At 42.5% G+C, this 18,607-nt stretch overlaps 1 protein-coding gene across 1 annotated transcript in view; it reads right to left on the bottom strand.

Moving 5' to 3' along the window:
- Window positions 1-18,607, bottom strand: part of LOC148039496 (DUF309 domain protein) — a 35,972-nt gene that overhangs the window by 9,113 nt on the left and 8,252 nt on the right. The gene's annotated exons all lie outside the window — the stretch shown is intronic.

The following is an 18,607-nucleotide window of genomic DNA, read 5'->3' as shown; positions in this document are numbered from 1 at the left end:
TCACATGATACATCATATGATCATTGCTATAGCTTGTGGCCTTGACTCTTGAGTCTTTAAATTGGCTTTTGTTGATGTTAGATGTATCTAGATTCTAGAATCTAGGTTGCCTTCTTTTGAAATTTGAATGATGAATGATGAATCTTGATGTATCATGTATCTACTTAGTACTATGATCTATCACCGGTGACTACTCGTATTATCATGAGTGAGGAGTGATGAGTCTCATGAATGATGAACTTGACTTTTAACTTTTAAGTTCTGATCATGATTCTTGAATGACAAATGTTATGATGTTAGTATGTTACACTTTTCTTTCAAAATATTGTAAGTTATTTTGGGTGATTTAAGATTTTTTCAATCTTGTGATTTGTAGCTTGCGAAATTGATAACTATGTGAAATTGTTGCGCAATGTGATTTGTAAAATTTAAATCATGGGTCTTGGAAGTTGGATTTTTGTGCTAAAAGTTAAGATTATTCAGTCACCAGTGACTCTAGTCTCTAGTATACTAAGTATGTGTATATATATGTATATTTAATCATAATTTATTGGTTTCTCCGAAACGTCATTTCTACCAAAATTTCAAATGGCAGAAAATCCAAAACTCCGTTTCTTTCAGTTTCTGAAACTTACGTTTTTGAAACACATAGAAACTATGTTGATCATGGTATTACGCATCAAGCCACTGTTAGAAAAACTCCTCAGCAAAATGGTCTTGCTGAAAGGAAGAATCAGACTCTTATGGAGATGGCTCGTTGTATGCTAAAAAGCAAGAGGCTATATCATAAATTTTGGCTAGAAGGCCTTCAGTGTACAAATCATGTGTTGAATCGTGCACCCACTAAGGCACTGAAGATGATCACACCGTTCGAAGCTTAGCATGGCAAGAAGCCCAAAATAGACTACTTTCGAGTGTTTGGTTGCATAGCATATGCACATGTTTTGAAAGAGCTTCGTGGGAAGCTTGATGACAAGGCTGTAAAATGCATATTTATTGGCTACAGATCGGAGAGCAAGGGCTATCACTTGTATGACCCACGTACGAAGAAAGTCTTTGTCAAGAAAATGCTGCATTTTCACATTATCAGTTTCAAATGCCAGCCACCCATGACATTGGTGATGTCTTTGAGGGTCTTTTGCCACTTACGTTGGAGTCTGTGCCTGCTGTAAATGGCAGGACAGACTTAATACAACAAGCTGTTGCTGCACCATATGCTCCCAAGAAGCAGGGTATCGATGATGGTTTGCCACATGCAATGGAAGAAGCAGTATAGCATGAAAGGGCTACTGTAAATGCAGCCAAAACAGTCCCAAGATGGCTGTTACAGACTCTCCAGGAGAGTAAAATGAATGCTCCTATACCTCAACGCACTAGAAGGGCTACCAGAAATACAGCAAATGATGCAAGGGGGGCACATTCAATTGATTTTACGGAAGTAGATGATTGTGATGAGCATGTGTTTATGAGCTCACTATTGAATGATGATGAGCCTACTTCCTTGGATGAAGCTCAACAAGATGTACATTGGATACAGGCCATGCAGGATGAGTTAGACTCTATTGCCACTAACTCTACATGGGATCTTGTGGATTTACCAGCTGGCAAGAAGGCCATTGGCACAAAATGGGTTTTTAAACTCAAACGCAAGGTTGATGGTACAATTGACAGGTATAGGTATATGCATAGCCCACAGACCATACATTGGCAAGTTATTAAGCAGATCTTCAGATATTTGCAAGGTACTCAATCACATGCATTATTATTTCCTAGGGGAGGAGACTTGCACTTACAGGCTTACAGTGATTCTGATTGGGCTGGTGATGCAGACACTAGGCAGTCTACTAGTGGACACTGTTTCTTTCTAGGCCATTCATGCATTTCATGGCTAAGCAAGAAACAGCCTACACTGGCTACCTCGTCTTGTGAGGTTGAGTACAATGTAGGGACCGGTTAGGCACGGAGATCGAGGCAGACAGTCGTTACGTGTAGTGAGAGTTGAAAGTACAATATGCTAAGGGTATGTTCACACCCGTGCACATATAAAAGGCACGATGGCCCTTTATTCCCAACAACCTCCCACCTAATGTGCCTTGAGAGGAGAAAAGAATCAGCTAAGTTTAAGTATGTACAAAGCTGAAATAAAGATATCTATCCAACTCCCATCATCTGTCGGCAATGAGCAAACCGCTCTGCTAGAAGACCCCTCATGAGAAGGTCTGCAAGGTTATCATCTGTATGCACTTTGACAGCTCAATGCTCTTGCTGTCAAGTATATCTCTAATGAAGTGATACTTCACCTATATGTGCTTTGTCTTTGCATGAAAGACAGGATTCCGTGCTAGTATGATAGCACTCTGACTATCACAATGGAGAACAGGTAACTCTGAGATGCCAAGTTTTCCCACCATACGTGAAAGCCATAAAGCCTCCTTGCATGCCTCAGTGGCAGCCACATACTCTGCCTCTGTAGTAGACAATGCAACACACTTTTGTAGCTTGGAGATCCAAGAGACAACTCCTCCTGTGAAAGTAAACACACTTTGGGGTGGATTATGAGGGACAGTGAGCTCTCTCTTTATCCCTTTGCTGTCACAAAATGCCTGAAAGGCCTTGGACACATATTCCCCACCATTGTCAGAGCGAAGACACTTAATTGTCTTATCTGTCTAATTTTCAACCAATGCCAAGAATTTTTTAAACTTATCAAGCACTTCATCCTTGCTACGAATAGGGTAAACCTATACTTTCCGTGTAGCATCATCAACAAAAGTGACAAAATATTTCTTTCCCCCTAAAGATGATTCTGGCATTTGACATACATCCAAATGTACTAACTCTAGAGGAGAAGATTTCAAAGAAAGAGACTTTTTATGTGACGTCTGTGCATGTTTGCCATAAATGCAATGATCACAATGCTCAAAATTAGCATAACGAAGGCAAGGCAAATAACCCAAACGAGAAAGCACTTTTATTCCTATTTGACTCATGTGTTCCAACCGGCCATGCCACAAAGAAACGCTTGGCTGCTAGGTCACGGCAACAACATGGTCACGCACACTAGATACATGATGTGGATACAAAATATTACTCTTGCAACCTCTAGCAATAACCCTAGATCCCTTACAGATCTTCCATTTTCCATCACCAAAGGTGGTATGAAAACCATCATCATCTAGCTACTCAGTGCTAATAAAGCTCTTCTTGAGCTGAGGTACATGCCATACATGCTGAAGTGTAAAGACAGAGCCATGCTGAAATTGTAGCTGCACACTGCCAATACCTGCAATCTCACATGCATAGTTGTCCCCAAGATGGACAGCACCATGTCGACCCCTTGTATAGGCGGAAAACCACTCACAATGAGGAGTGACATGAAAGGAAGTACCTAAATCAAGAATCCAGGTATACATATCATCATCTGCATCTGCAAGTAAAGCATGTACACCAAAGTGTGAAGAGACAAAGAGTACATCACTCCCATTGTCACTATCATGAGTGACTACATTCACCTCTTCAATTTTTACACTGCTCTTCTTAGGCTGACTGTCCTTCTTCTCTTCCTTGCTATCATCTGTCTTCTTGCCTTTTCCTTTCTCTTTCTTCCATTTGTAGCACTCACGTTTAAAGTGACCCTTCTTTCCACAATGATGGCATTCAACATCTTTGCCGCATGATTTACTGCGTCCCTTGCCATTATAATTGCCCTTTTGCTGTGATCTGCCCCTAATATGCAAAGCACTGGAAGACTTACTGGATGCATTGTTCTGCCGATTCATCTCTTCCATAAGTAGAGCACTCTCTACATCAGCATACAAAAGAATTACATTAGAATTGCTCATAGCAGTCCTGAATGTATCCCAACTCTCTAGTAGAGTGCAAAGCAAGAAAGTAGCCTTAAATTCCTTATCAATCATGAACTTCAAGGCAACCAGCTGGCTGAAAATGGAGTTAAACTCACTCAAGTGAGTAGACATTGCTGTACCTTCTTTCATACGCAAATTCATGAGCTTTTTCAGCCAATACACTTTGCTTGCAGCACTCTTATGTGCATACAGTTCTTCCAGTCTAGTCCATATAGCATATGCAGAATCCAAACCTTCAATGTTGAACAGCAAGGCATCAAAAATCGACAGCTCTATGGTTGAGCGTGCAAGCTCATTCAACTCATCCCAATCATCCCGATCCATGTCTGCGGGCTTTGCGCCTTTGGTTTTGATCGGCTTTGCCTACTTCTTTTGTAACAGGATATTGTAGCACTGCTTTTGCCAAACTGCAAAATTGTGTGCACCTTCAAGCTTCTTTATGTGCATCAGATTACTGTTGTCATTGCTGCCAGCCATGATTTTCAGCCCAAATGTGACCAAAAAAAAACCAGCAAATGCAGGCCCAAACTGTCACCCAAGTGACCAAGGTACAAGTACCAATCAGCAATAAATGACCACGCAGAAGTACAGATTTCAGATCTGTAATTAAATTTTCAGAAGCGCCAAACCATGTGCTACAGCATTATCCAACTGATTATAGCTGTTCCAAGGGCATGTGCATCACATTACATGAGAAATCCCAAAATTTCAGCTGCAATTTCTGTCGTACACGTACCCACATGCATAAAATCTGACACGAATGGTCAAAAGCCCCAAAATTTTGTGCTCAAAAGCGTCAAACACACATCTGCATTTCCTCTTCATGCATAGGACTGTCCAATTTTGCCAAAATAAAGCAATTTCAGCAAAACCCCCAAATTTTACCAAGTGTTGATGTCCAAATTGCGCGGAATTCAACCTGCATGTACATAAAATGACCAAATGCTGCACAAATTTTGCCCAAATCGCAAAAGCCCCAAATTGCACGGGGTCCAATGTGCCTCAATGTCGAGAAATTGGGTAAATTTCAGCCCAATTTGTGCATGTACATGAAAAGCCCCAAATGTCGGGGACGGTATGTCACAAATTCCTGCAATTTCGGAGATAGATATCACTGTTGCATCTTGTTCACATCAAATCGGACAAATCCCCAAATTTTCCAAGTCCTGTGTGCACTAATCTTAGTGAAATTAAAGGAAATTCACTAAAATGTGAAAAGCCCCAAAATTCCCGGGCAAATGTGCACCGACTTTGCAATTTCTGAGTCAGATAGTCCAATTCTGTGTTGAGATCCCCAAATTCGGGAAAAGCCCCAAACCTCTGGCTCAATTTTGCACAAATCTGCACACTGTGCTTGCATGCGCGAACACCCAGAGGAGAGGAGTTTTTTAAAAAAAGATTTTTTGAAGAAGAAAAAAAATTTAGATGACGGGTCCGTTGACCCATCAAGCATGTCCTCGCCCCGCTGGTCCCATCACGCGCTGGACCGTCACGCGCCGACGACTGCTGTCCTTGTGCAGCTGTCGCCCGCAAAGTTGCCGCCACCCGCTGGTCGCACTCGTCAGCGCCTGCCCGCTGGTCCCATCCAGTCCGCTGCAGTCGTTACCACGCCTGCTCCCTGTTCTAGTCGCTGCCCACTGGTCTTTAACTTGACGTTGGTTCCCTAGTCAGCTGGACTGCCCAGTCGCCACACACGCCACTTCCTTTTTTTTGGCACAACCTCAGCTGCGCAGGCCTTTTGCCTCACGACCTATTCAATGGCTGCCAGCATGACCTAGCCACTGCTACTCATCGAGTCCACTTGAGACTCTTGCAACACCTGAGTTGTTCTGATACCAGTTTATAGGGACCGGTTAAGCACGGAGATTGAGGTAGACAGTTGTTACGCGCAGTGAGAGAGACAGAGAGAGTGCGAGAGAGCAGAGTGGAGAGTGAACACGTTTTTCGGTACAATGACGAGTGTACCACTTTAGGTTTTTAGATAGATATATATATATGAAAGTACAATGTGCTAAGGGTGTGTTCACACCCGTGCACATATAAAAGGCACGATGGCCCTTTATTTCCCAACATACAAGGCAGCCTTCACAACAACAGTGGAATGTGTATGATTGCATAGATTGTTGGCTGATCTACATTTACCATTGGAGGGTCCTACACCCATTCTTTCTGATAGTCAAAGTGCTATTGCAGTAGCACAAAATCCTATTTTTCATGCTCGCATGAAAACTACCATGCGAGAAGTTTGAGGCTTTTCGAAATTCCTTAAACTTGTTACCCTTTGGTGATTGATCATCCTTGTACTTCATCACATTGGCACTGTAGGGGAGTGTGTTAGAATTTGCCGATTCTATGGGCTGCACCCAATGTAATTTGTGTGGTGTGGACACTTATTAAAGTGTCAATGTAAGGTGTGTACACCTAGTGTCTTAGAAACTTAAAGTGGTGACACTAGGTTCTAGAGTAAAATAAACCTAACTCTAGTTAGTTGGTGGAAGGCTGGTTAGGTCAACCCTTGACCTAAACATAAGTTGTACTTTCACTCTATCTTTCATTCAAGTAAGTACACTCTACTCTTTTTGCTTCAGCTCACTCTCTTGCCATCATTGTCTCTCCTCTCTCTCCATAGTTGGCTGCCATCTTCCAACACATTCTTACCTTATCATGTGCTATTAGTAGTTGAAACCAACCTTTGATCAATTAAAGGGTGGTAAAACTTCAAACTATAGAACAAATTCAGCACTTCAAAAGAAATGGCAAACACAAAAGAAGTGGAGCTAGAGTGCTCACTCCTCTAGCATGGTTGCACAATGTTCTGGCCCAGATACTAAGACACACTAGCCCAAAAACCTTGTGCCCCTTCTTTAACTTTATCCCATGAACATCAAATACACATGATAGAACTTGGAACGGTTCAAATTTAGCAGCATGTCACCATTACTAGCATGGGCGAATGTTGATCTCTACACCACAGCCTCGTTGAATATTGGAGCTCATGAAAAAGAGGACCACCAACTATTGTGGATGGAACTCAATGAGAGGGAGAGAGAGAAAGAAACAAACAAATATTAACATCTACAAAAGACCAAATTGGCCTATGAGATATATCCATGTATAAGAGAGAGAGAGAGAGAGAGAGAGAGAGAGGGGGGGATCTCATGTGCGCAGACCCGTGTAGATCAGTTGGTTAAGTTGAATGCGTGGTGACCAAAAGGTCCCGGGTTCAACTCCAATATTCCACACCATTGTTTAGTATTGGTGTCCAAAAAAGGGAGATTTAAACTCAAGTCAATGGGTTAATAAAACAAGTGGCTTAGCACTAGGGTAACCACTTGATTACAAAAAGGAGAGAGCGACTAGGGCCTCAATATATAGGCCTACATATACATCCAAAACTTTGACCCTTATATAGATGTTGGGCGGTATAAAAGGTGCTCACTCCCAAACACACTCTGACACACACTAAAGTGTGTTCAAACTTCACCCACAGAGGTGATAAAACAACTAACCAACCCCCCTTCAGGTCATAGTGATGTCAAAGTCAGATGGTGGCATGCAAACAGCAACTCGGTACTTTTGGACAGTACCTGGGAATGAGCAGACACAACTAGGGTTAACGAGCCCAGACCACAATCCCAGAAGTGCAAGATTGCACGTTGAATCAATACAACCAACAATGCACAACCTATATCCAATGCCCCACAACTTACAAGTTCACAAACAACCAATCTTCTTCAAGACTGAGAAATAGCCCTTGCAGTAGGGAAGACAGCCTCACCTCAGCCCAAAACAGCCATGATCTGCCTACAACAGCCCAGACAGCAATGACGATGCCAAAGACATGTTCGACGGCAACCTCAGCAACCATGACTGCTACTTAACATAGTTGCCAGGAGTTTTGGAAACAGGAAAATGGAAACACATTTCAGAGTCCCAAAACAGAGCTTTGGCCTTGATCCGAAACAGTGGAGTAGGGAAAAAGAGGCTAAATGTGAGTGTGTGAGAGTGTCTAAGTGTAGCTGTACTATATTGTATAAGCTACCACTATAGCCTTTACATAATTAGATGCTTACATTGCCAAGCATACGTATTACACTCACTATTTTGTAGCTATTGGTTGCTAGCAAGCTACAAGAACTAAGAGTTAGTACAACCTTCATAGTTACACAAATCTTATGTGTGATTCCATGCATCCTCTCATTATACATGGCTTTAATGAGAGAAACAAGCACGCAACAAATGTAAAATTTGAAGGGTATAAATAAAAGCTGAATTAAAACGCATTGCCTATCTTCCAAAAACACTTAAGAAATGGAATCCATATACCAAACACGAGACAGTCGCATACAATAATAAGTCACTTGCTGCGTGGGCACTAGCACTAGCTCCTCTCTCCAACAGGACCTCCAAGTGATAACTCAACTAATTGAGGAAGAGCAGCTGGCAGACTGGCATCAAAATGCCCTAAAATGACATAAATAATGCACAATAAAAATGCCTAAAATATCTGACATGTGACCAACCCAATCTAACACGCACAAACTCATACATGAGCTGACATACTATGAGCAATGGCATCTCCTAAGCAAGTGCAGGTCCTACCCTCTCTACCCATATCTGACAAGTTGGATGGGATAAGTCACAAACTACCCTCTATGGCTGTGCTGCATAGAGTGCCTCCTCAACGATTGTAACCTTTGGGATTTTGTTTTTGTCCCTATATCCTGACCTATAGTGGATCCTCAACGACTATAACCTTTGGGATTTGTTATTGTCCCTATACCCCGACCTTTAGTGGATCCTCGTGATGGTGTGACCACGGATTCAGCAACGTCATGGGATCGATTGAATGCTAGAGCTTGCTCTTTTCACTTTTGAGTTGTACAAATTCTGAGCTCATGCATGTTAGACATATCCCCACCACTACAGAGGTTTGGCAAAGATTGGCATCTCTCTTCCAGAACTAGACATTTGGGAATCAATTATCTCTTGAGTTAAAGCTACAACAGCATGAGGGATCACATCCATAGGATGGAGAATCATTATCCACTTGGCATTAGCATCTGGACTACTCTACCTGCGTTTGAAAACTCCGACACTCTGGGATTCGCATTTTGCTGCCCAAGTTACTCCCTAGCATCAAAGGACTACAATTCACTCCCTCAATAGCTGGTGATCATCTTCCACATCTCCGATGGCATTAGAGAACTGCAGTTCACTCCCTCGATAGTTGTCCTTCAACTTCGAGTGATTACTTGCATAGCCCATTGCCCAAAGGACTGTGTTTTGCTCCCTTCACTATGCAAATTTCCCACACGTGCTGCCGCTTGATTCGGATAGGACAGTGCAATTATCTTCTAAGCTTCGACTGAACTGTATCATCTTTTCTTCTCATAGCATGATTCAGTACATCATCACTGTGTTGGTCTTGTGTTTCTGAGTTTCTCTTCTCTCTCAAGGTTTGCCATACACACTCTGTATTACTCCTCTCAAACCCTACTATATCTCTCCACTGTTGCTTATTTTAACATGGTATCAGAGCTTACCTGTCATTTTTGACATGGTATCAGAGCATACCTATTATTTTTGACATGGTATCAAAGTGCAAGAGCTCAAAGAGCTAAAGATCTTGTTCATCGGAGAAGGCAAAGATAGGTTGCGGGTTCAGCATCATCTACTAATTTCCCCCTTCATTTCCGCTATATCACCAAGAGATAGAGATATCTTTCTCTTCCTCTCCCACCCACCCACCCTTTTGACAGGTTGACACTCTAGTACTATGACTTCACCCCAGGCAAATGGACAAACCATTGGGTGCTCCTCTTCTAGCATCACCAAAACCCCCACCAATGCTTGCCGACATGGACCTTTGCTCCCTACCCTGCCAGAGTATATGCGTCTACCCCCAAGCACTTGCTATGCTATCTCTCCCTTCTAGGCCATAGAGTTTATTATTGTTGGGTGTAAAGGCACTTTGCTATTCCCATTGTCGCAACGCGTAGGGTTGAAGGTTACCATAGGGGTTTGGCAAGAAAACTGAACAAGATAGATGGAGATGTGTCTTCAAGAGAGAAGTAGGATTCAAATTAATGTTTATAGGTTCAAGACGAACTTCACAACCTTCAGTTCACCATATACTTTGGCTTATCTTGGAAAGACAGATTATACATAAGACAGTTGAATAAATGGGTTAAGACGATGAAAGAGCTTGAAACTTATGATCACAAAGATGGATGATTTGTAAACAGGAGTATAACTTCAACTGATACAAGAAGATACTTGCCCTTCCTTGCCTATGAATATAGCTGCCTATTTCAGCCTAGGCATGAAAAAGATCTTCAAGAAACTTTCTCTTTTCAACTAATTAGTACAATGAAGATAGAGTTTCAAGTTAAAGACTGCCTATATCAGTCTTTAAATGATTCAAGGTTATGGAACTAGCATCATTGTTGCTAGTTTTTCATGAAAAGATCATGAGATTCATGACTTAGATCAACGTAACACGAATAAAGCAATTGCATAAAAGCTTCAGCCTATGGAATGATTGTTATAGACAGCCAAGATTAATTCCAAAGCATGGCAAGAAATCATCAAGAGACTTCTTTGAAACCTCCCTTGAATGAAGAGAAAGCAAGATACTATGTAGAGGGAATTACAAGTCTAGTTTGTACTTGCAATGATTGTAGATGAAGAAGGATCTATGTTTACAGGTTTCAGCCCTGAAATACCCTGTTTTAGGCTGAGAAGAAGAGACCAAAAGTATCACATAATAGTGTCAAAAGATGTCCTTGAAACTTTCTTACAAAGAGTATAGCTTGTAGTCACTCATAAGAACCAAGAACAGCCCATGTTTTACCAAGATTAAAGAAGAGAATCACAAATAAAGCTTCAGCCCATGAATACCCTGTTTTGGGCTGCCAAGGATAATCCAAGATGACACAAATAATCTCCCAAAGAGTACTTTCGATGCCTTTTCAAGGCAAGAGTGATTGTACACAGCAATTACAAGTGAAAGTAGAGCATGTTCTCTTCATAAGCCATAAGAATAGAAATGGAGCATCAAAGAGACATGATTCAGCCCAAAAAGAGTGTTGTGCTGCATATGACAGTCCAAAATTAGAGCTTTATGTCTCCCAAAGATCTCTTCTTAATAGAGAAGAGAGTCTACATCAAGAGGTAGGTACAAAAGACATTGCCCTTCTCTTCTTCTTCACAAATACATGCACCACTTGAACCGTACAAGAGGTGCTTTGTAAAACAGAGATTCAGCCCATAAAAGAGCAAGCTTGGGCCTTTAAGTACAATCCACAAGCCTTGATAATATAGATCAAGAAGTGGAACAAGAGGCTCACTTGATAGGAGAGAGTTACTACTTCATAGACATAGACACAAACAATGTTCAAAGCTTCCTTCTTTCTTCTTCAATGAGCATGAATTCCCCTCATGAATGGGCTGCTGCCCTCCTCTTTATACACATTTGCCCTGTTTCTCACAACCAAGAGTGGCCTTCTATTTCACTTCATGCATGGAAAGAGAGGTACTTACTTGTCGAGTAGAGTCTTCTTATGTTGCTTGTGGTTGCATGGCTTCATCTGCTTTGTGTGGTAGTGCGGCACAAAAAGCGGAAGGTTCATGTCTTTCAAATGAATCACAACTAGGTCACATAAGCAAGGCTATGGTGAACACAATGTCCCACACTTAGCCAACTTAGACAACTCCTTCTTTGTGACTTTTCTTGTCAATACACTTGTAACTCTTGAATACAATAAGTACACAACCACATCATAGGCTACCCAAGGGGACCTACCAAGTCATTTGCTCATGACCATATTTCTCATGTTTAATGTTCCATGACTTACAGAACTCGTAGCAACTTCATGTATACAATGCAAGGAAGGATAAGAGTAAGTAACCAAAATCCAATCATCTTGTTAAGGACCCATGATGATTATATTGTGTTTTAAGGCAAAGAGCCCCATCTTTATTACGCCATGTCATATGCTGGTGGACTTAGGTGTTTAAGTTTTATTGCACTAGGCAAGTCTTTATGTAGCATGTCTAGGATACAAGTGACTAAGCGATACATGTAAAAGATAAAAGCTTTGTTTTTAAACCATGGGCAAGGAATCCCATGACACCGTGTATAAATTTACCTATACATGTGACCACACCCTTGCGGGTGTGAGTGTACTGTACCCTAAGTATAAATACATTCTTTTATTATTTGTGTGTATCACACTAGTACACACCCAACTCAAGTCTCCACTCTTTGTACTCTCTACTACTGAACACACCTCATTTTCTCTCTGCACACACCACCTAGGCACTCTTGCTTCTCTTCAAATTGGTATCAAAGCTGCAACAAGAGTGTGTGTGCTTCCTGAGGACTGTACGGGTCAGTCTCTACGTGTGCGCGCATAGAGACCGGCAGGTTGTCACTTCTATGTACAAACAGCAGTGTCTTCAACAAATGACAGGCAGGTGGCAGTCGGCGTGACCAGTCAGCGATTAGTTCTAACCAACACAACTGCAAGCAAAACTAGCGTTTAACCAGGAATAGGCAAGCATGACCAGGCAACCAGCAGCAAGGAGACAGCACCAGCATTTGACCATCAGTAGGTAGGCATGACCAAGTGACGACCATTGGCAAGCACATGCAGGTCACAAGAGGCTGTCGGCAAGACAACGATAACATTTTCAAGACATTTAAGGCATTTTTCGTCAGTTTTTTTTTCTAACGCAAACCCCTTGTTTACTAATGGGGTTTTTGCACGCGTAAGCACAATGCTCAAATTTGTGAAGATTTGTGCCCAAAAATTTGAGGCTTTTCCCAAATTTGATGTTGCTCATGCTAAACAAAGACATCTAATCCAAAAATTGCAGACATTGCATGCACTTGCCCCGGAAATTTTGGGGCTTTTCATGTACAAGTGAAATTTTGCTCACCTGAGCCAATTTCCCCGAAATTTGTGCACATTTAGACCTCGAAATTTTGAGGTTTTGCAGAAGTTATGAAATTTCTGCAACATTCATCCGTATTTGACACTTGGGATAATGTATTAATGCAATTGGGACAGATTCATTGCAAAAATTTTAGGGCTTTTCACATCAAATTTGTGCTTTGACAGTGAAATTACAGCAGATTCACTACTCAGTGGGAGAAATTTGGACTTGGAATGTATTAAATGTTGTAAAAGGGCAACTTCTCTTGTTATATGTATTGCTAAATGCTCCTTGTGCAATGAAATAGTGGTATATACAGCACTTGGGTTATTGTATTTGGGTGTTATGGTGATGTATTATTGAAGTGGGAGCTGTCTTCTATGCATATGTATCAGATTTGGTTCATATGTATGCTGTAATCAGCCCTTGGGACTAAAATTGCAGCAAAATATCTGCTTCTTGGGCACTTTTGGAAGTACAAGTTTGAATGCTTGCTGTTATATTCAGCAACCTTGCTATTACCTAAAAGTATTCAGCATTTTATTGCAGTTTTTATTGCTATAGATAGCTGGCAGTGCATCTACATCTGACACAAAGAATCTTTTTGAGATTCACAAATTTGACAGCAATGGCTTTGATCTTTGAAAAGATCGTATGCAAGGTATACTTTTTCTCAAGAATTGTGATGATGCTTTGGCAAAACATAAACCTATTGCTTTGTCAAATGAGGATTGGGCTAAAATGAATAAAAAAGCCATCACTTATGTCAAAATGGCAATCATAGATGATATCTTGGTTGATAGCAAGGGACTCACCCTGCATATGCAGTTTGGGAGAAACTCAAGGCTATGTATGAGAATACGACTCTTGTCAATCAAGTCCATCTCATAAGAAAGTTGGTCAACTTGAAGCTTGATGAGTCTTAGCCCGCCTTAGAGCATTTAAATGCTTTCACTCGTATTTTGAGTCAGTTACAGGATGCAAGCTTGCCGGATTTGGATCCTAAGCTAAGGGCTATCTTCTTGCTTATGACTTTGCCGAATTCATGGGAAGCATTGGTTGTGTCATTGAGCAACAACCCCAACTTGACATTTGTTGATGGTATGCATGGTTCTATTCTCAATGAGGAGATTAGACGTAAGGCAAGTGGGAAAAACAGTGAATCAGCCTATAATGTAAGAGAACGAACTGAAAAGAGGTCAAATGATGCAAATAAGCACAAAAATCGCAACAAAAGCAAGGAAAAACAGTAAGATGTCACTTGCTATCAGTGTGGATGCAAAGGAAATTTCTTAATGATGTGACTATCTTTGGTGGTGGGATGTGAAAGATACAGAAAGGATCCATACTAGTCACTAGAGGCAGTAAAAGGGAACTCTATATTATCTTCAATGCAAGGCACTTCCTAGAAAGTTTGTTGCAATTGCACAATTGCATTCACACATGGAGTTATTGTTAGATATGATCAATGCCCCACCCTCATTAGGTGCTACCAATGATCCATGGTGCTCAAAGTTGTAAGGCCCCCATTATGAGGAGAAGCCAAATGTGAGCCCGGACATTGGTTGAGTCCTGACTTGTATATCAGATGAGGTCTATGTGACCGGATGGCAAAAAGGTGACTGTTGTGGGTCTAATCTTTGGGTTAGACGGAGTGGTTAAGCTGGTAGCAACTCGAGGCACATTGCATTGAGTTGCGTGGTAAGGGAGTTAAAAGGGGCCCCTATTGTGGGGTCCGGGGGCCGCGGAAGCGGCCCCTGGCTGGGGGGTCCCAGGGGGGCCAGCGGCCCCCCTGGCGGGGGTCCGGGGGCAGCGCCCCCGGCCCGATGGTAAAGGGAATATTCCCTGGAATATTCCCTGGCCGACTAGTGGAGGCTCATATGGTAGGTCGGTCAGCAGGCCGACCTAACGACCTTCGCGGGCTATAAAAGCTAAACCCCTTCGCAGCCATCTTACACTCATCTTTCACCCAGTCAGAGTTGTTGTTCCAGCTAGCCTTAAGCTCTTCACCTATCTTCTGTCTAGATCGCCATCTAAGCTTCATTCATTGGAAGCGCACGGGTGGACAGAGCCATCTTTGTATCAGTTGTTTGGAGTTAAAGAATTTTACTGATTCTCCTCTTATCTGTTGTGTACTCTCTATCTCTTTCTCAGATTCTGTTCGCTGCGCCGTGTAATATTTTACATGGTATCAGAGCCCAGGGGGCTCTAGAGATCGGAGAGAGTGCAAGAGGCAAAGGCTTCAACAGCAAAGAGAAACGATGTCGACTCCGGGAAGCAGTTCTGGCGCATCAGGAAGCGGTGCAGGAGGTGGTGCTGCTGTACCGGCTATTCAAACACTGAGGATTCGTCCACCAACCTTCAGCGAAGGCAAGTTAGATGGTACAAACTACACCTTGTGGAAGTTCAAAATTACTACTATCCTTGATTCTTATGAGCTTCTGGAGACTGTGCTGGGGACTGACGCAGAACCACAGCCTACCCCCGACCCATCAAATCCTAGTGTGATGATTCCTCCGAATGCAGATCTTCTACGAGCTTGGAAACGAAGGAATGCAGATGCATTGTGTGCCTTAGTTACAAGCTGTTCTGACAGTGTTTTGACTCTGATTCAGCATACAACCAAAGCGTCAGAGGCTTGGAATGTACTAAGGAGTCAGTATGAAACACGAAACCAAACAAGGATTCAAAACTTGGAGAATCAACTAGCAGCGGAGAAGTTTGCTGAAGGAGAGACGGTTGAAGCATTCATCACTCGGATTAAGAATCTGCGCGACCAGATGGCTGGCGCTGGGATACAAAAGAGTAGCGAAGAGCTAGCTCGGAGGTGTCTTCGGATTTGTCCACAAAAGTTTGATGGACTAGTAACTGCCCTTAATACTCAGGTGAGACCTCAAGCTTTGACTTTTGAGGAGTTTTGTGCATTATTAATGGAGGAGGAGTTGAGGCTGAAAGCTCGAGAAGGAAGCAACAATGGAGATGCTGCATTCTCTGCCAATGCAAAAGGCAAAGGTGTTTCCTCTACCAAAAATGATGGTGACAAAAAGAAAAAGGGCGGCAAGAAGAAGTTTCAAGGAGAGTGCTTCTACTGTAAGAAGAAAGGACATGCAATTGCAGATTGTCGTGTCAAGAAGGCAGATGAAAAGAATGGTACCCTTAAAACTAAAGGGAAAGAGACAGCCAATACGGCTGAAGCAGAGTTGGAATTATTCATGGCGACCATTGAGGAAGTGTGCTCCTCGGCGCAAGAAGAATCTACCACTGACTCTTGGGTGTTGGATAGTGGGGCCTCCCGTCACATGACCAACAAGAAAGGTCTATACAGTTCTATGCAGCCTCTACAAGAATCCATCACTGTGACGGTTGGAAATGATGCTAAATGCCCTGCTGCGGGCACAGGTACTATTTCTTTTGTTGCTGCAAATGGTGAAGTCAAAAAGCTTTCAAATGTGTTGTATGTTCCCGAAATCAGGAGAAATCTCTTATCAGTTGCTGCCATAACTGATCTTGGTCATGAAGTGAGGTTCAAGAAGACAGGTGCAGAAATTATTGATAGTGCTGGCACAATTGTTGGCAAAGGAGAAAGAAGGAACAACCTGTATGAGCTAAGTGCTCTTACAGCCACCGCTGGAGTGGGCACAAGTAAGCTTTGGCATGAAAGGTTTGGACACATCGGATTTGCAGTATTGAAGGAGATGCAAAAGCAAGGTATGGTTGCTCACCTACCTACAATAACTGAATTGAAGGAACCATGTGAAGCTTGTATGATGGGCAAGCAACAGAGAAAGGCATTTCCACAAGAAAGCAAGAATAGAGCACATGCTCCTCTAGAGTTGGTGCATGCTGACTTGTGTGGTAAGATGCCTACACAGGCCTTGGGGGGATCTTCTTATTTTATGTTGATTGTCGACGACTACAGTAGGAAGATGTGGGTGTACTTCCTTCGTGATAAGGCTCAAGCTTTTGGTAAGTTTAAAGAATGGCTAATACTTGTTGAGAATGAAACAGGGAAAAGTGTGAAGAAATTTAGAACAGATGGTGGTGGTGAGTTCAACTCAAAGGAGTTTGAAGGCTTTTGCAAGAGCAAAGGGATCAAGCGTCAATTGACGACGCCTCACACACCTCAGCAGAATGGTGTTGTGGAACGCAGGAATCGTACCATTGTGGAGATGGCAAGATGCATGCTAAAGGGCAAGGGATTGCCTAACCATTTTTGGGCTGAAGCTGTTAATACTGCAGTCTACATTCTAAATCGGAGCTACACAAAGGCTCTCAAGGGAAAAACACCTCATGAGGCTTACACTGGTAAGAAACCATCTGTTTCACATTTCAGAATTTTTGGATGTGAATGTTATGCACATGTTCCAGATGAGAAGAGAAACAAGTTACAACCAAAAAGCAGAAAATGTATCTTCTTGGGTTATAGTGATGAGCAGAAGGCTTACAAGTTATATGACCAAGAGGCAAAGAAGATCATCGCGAGCCGTGATGTGGTGTTCAAGGAGGAGCCGCATACAGTGGAGGAGGAGAAGGCAAGGTCTTCCACTTTATCATCAAGCGAAGAAGTAGTCCACTATGAACCTGTCCCGAGAGCTATCCCTATCCTTAAGGAGGAGGAAGCATCATCTTCAGATGATGAGGAAAAAGTTCACCAACCTGACATCACCCCACCGGAAAAGCCATTGCCGCGCTGGGTGAAGCAGCTCTATGACCACAATAATCCTATGCCTGCATCTGTTGAGGAGAAGGCAGACGGACCAAGGAGGTCTCAGAGAATAGAGGAGCAAAGGAGGGCTTCTGCTCACATAGTCAACATGGCCTTGATGGTTGAGATTATGAGAGAAGTAAAGGAGCCAACTGACTTAGAAGAAGCACTTGCAGATCCATCATGGAAGGCTGCTATGCAGGCGGAGTATGACAGCATAATGAAGAATGACACTTGGGAGCTAGTGGATCGGCCAGCAAAGCGGAAGATTATTGGCACCAAGTGGATCTGGAAGGTAAAGTACAAGGCTGATGGTACCTTAGAAAAGTACAAAGCTAGACTGGTTGCCCAAGGATTTTCACAAGTTGAAGGGTTTGATTTTCAAGAGTCATTTGCCCCAACTGCCAGAATGACCACTATTCGCACGGTACTTGCAGTGGCTGCCCACAAGAAGTGGCCAGTGTACCAAATGGATGTTAAGTCAGCGTTCTTAAATGGTGACCTCAAGGAGGAGGTGTACGTGGCTCAGCCACCAGGGTTTGAGGCCCCCCATTCTGAGAACAAAGTGTGTAAACTAAAGAAGGCATTGTATGGGCTGAAACAAGCCCCCAGAGCATGGTACCAGCGGATAGATAAGTTCTTTTTAAACCTAAACTTCAAAAGATGTGCCTCAGATGCTAACTTGTATGTTTACAGGGATGGTAAAAAGTCTGTAGTGATTGTCCTATATGTGGACGACCTTCTTATTACAGGTGACTATGAAGATATGATCAACCAAACTCGAAAGGCTTTGAGTTTTGAGTTTGAAATGACAGACTTGGGCTTGCTGCACTATTGTTTGGGGATTGAAGTCTGGCAAGAGCCAGGAAAGATCTTCATCTCTCAGAAGAAGTATGCATGGGAGATCTTGAAGGCATTTGGCATGACCGAGTGCAAGGAGATAGCTACACCTATGGAGGTGAATGTAAAGTTATCCGTTGAGGATACATCAGCACTAGCAGACATTGGGAGGTATAGGAGGTTGGTCGGCAGTCTAATCTACTTGTGTAACACCAGACCAGATATCAGTTTTGCTGTTGGTGTTTTGAGCAGG

The sequence above is a fragment of the Lygodium microphyllum genome, chromosome 2 (genome assembly GCF_053477565.2).
Source record: "Lygodium microphyllum isolate KBCC chromosome 2, Lygodium_microphyllum_v1.1.10, whole genome shotgun sequence".
NCBI lineage: Eukaryota > Viridiplantae > Streptophyta > Polypodiopsida > Schizaeales > Lygodiaceae > Lygodium > Lygodium microphyllum.
The sequence above is the reverse complement of the archived record's forward strand: the minus strand, read 5'-3'. Positions and strand labels throughout refer to the sequence as shown.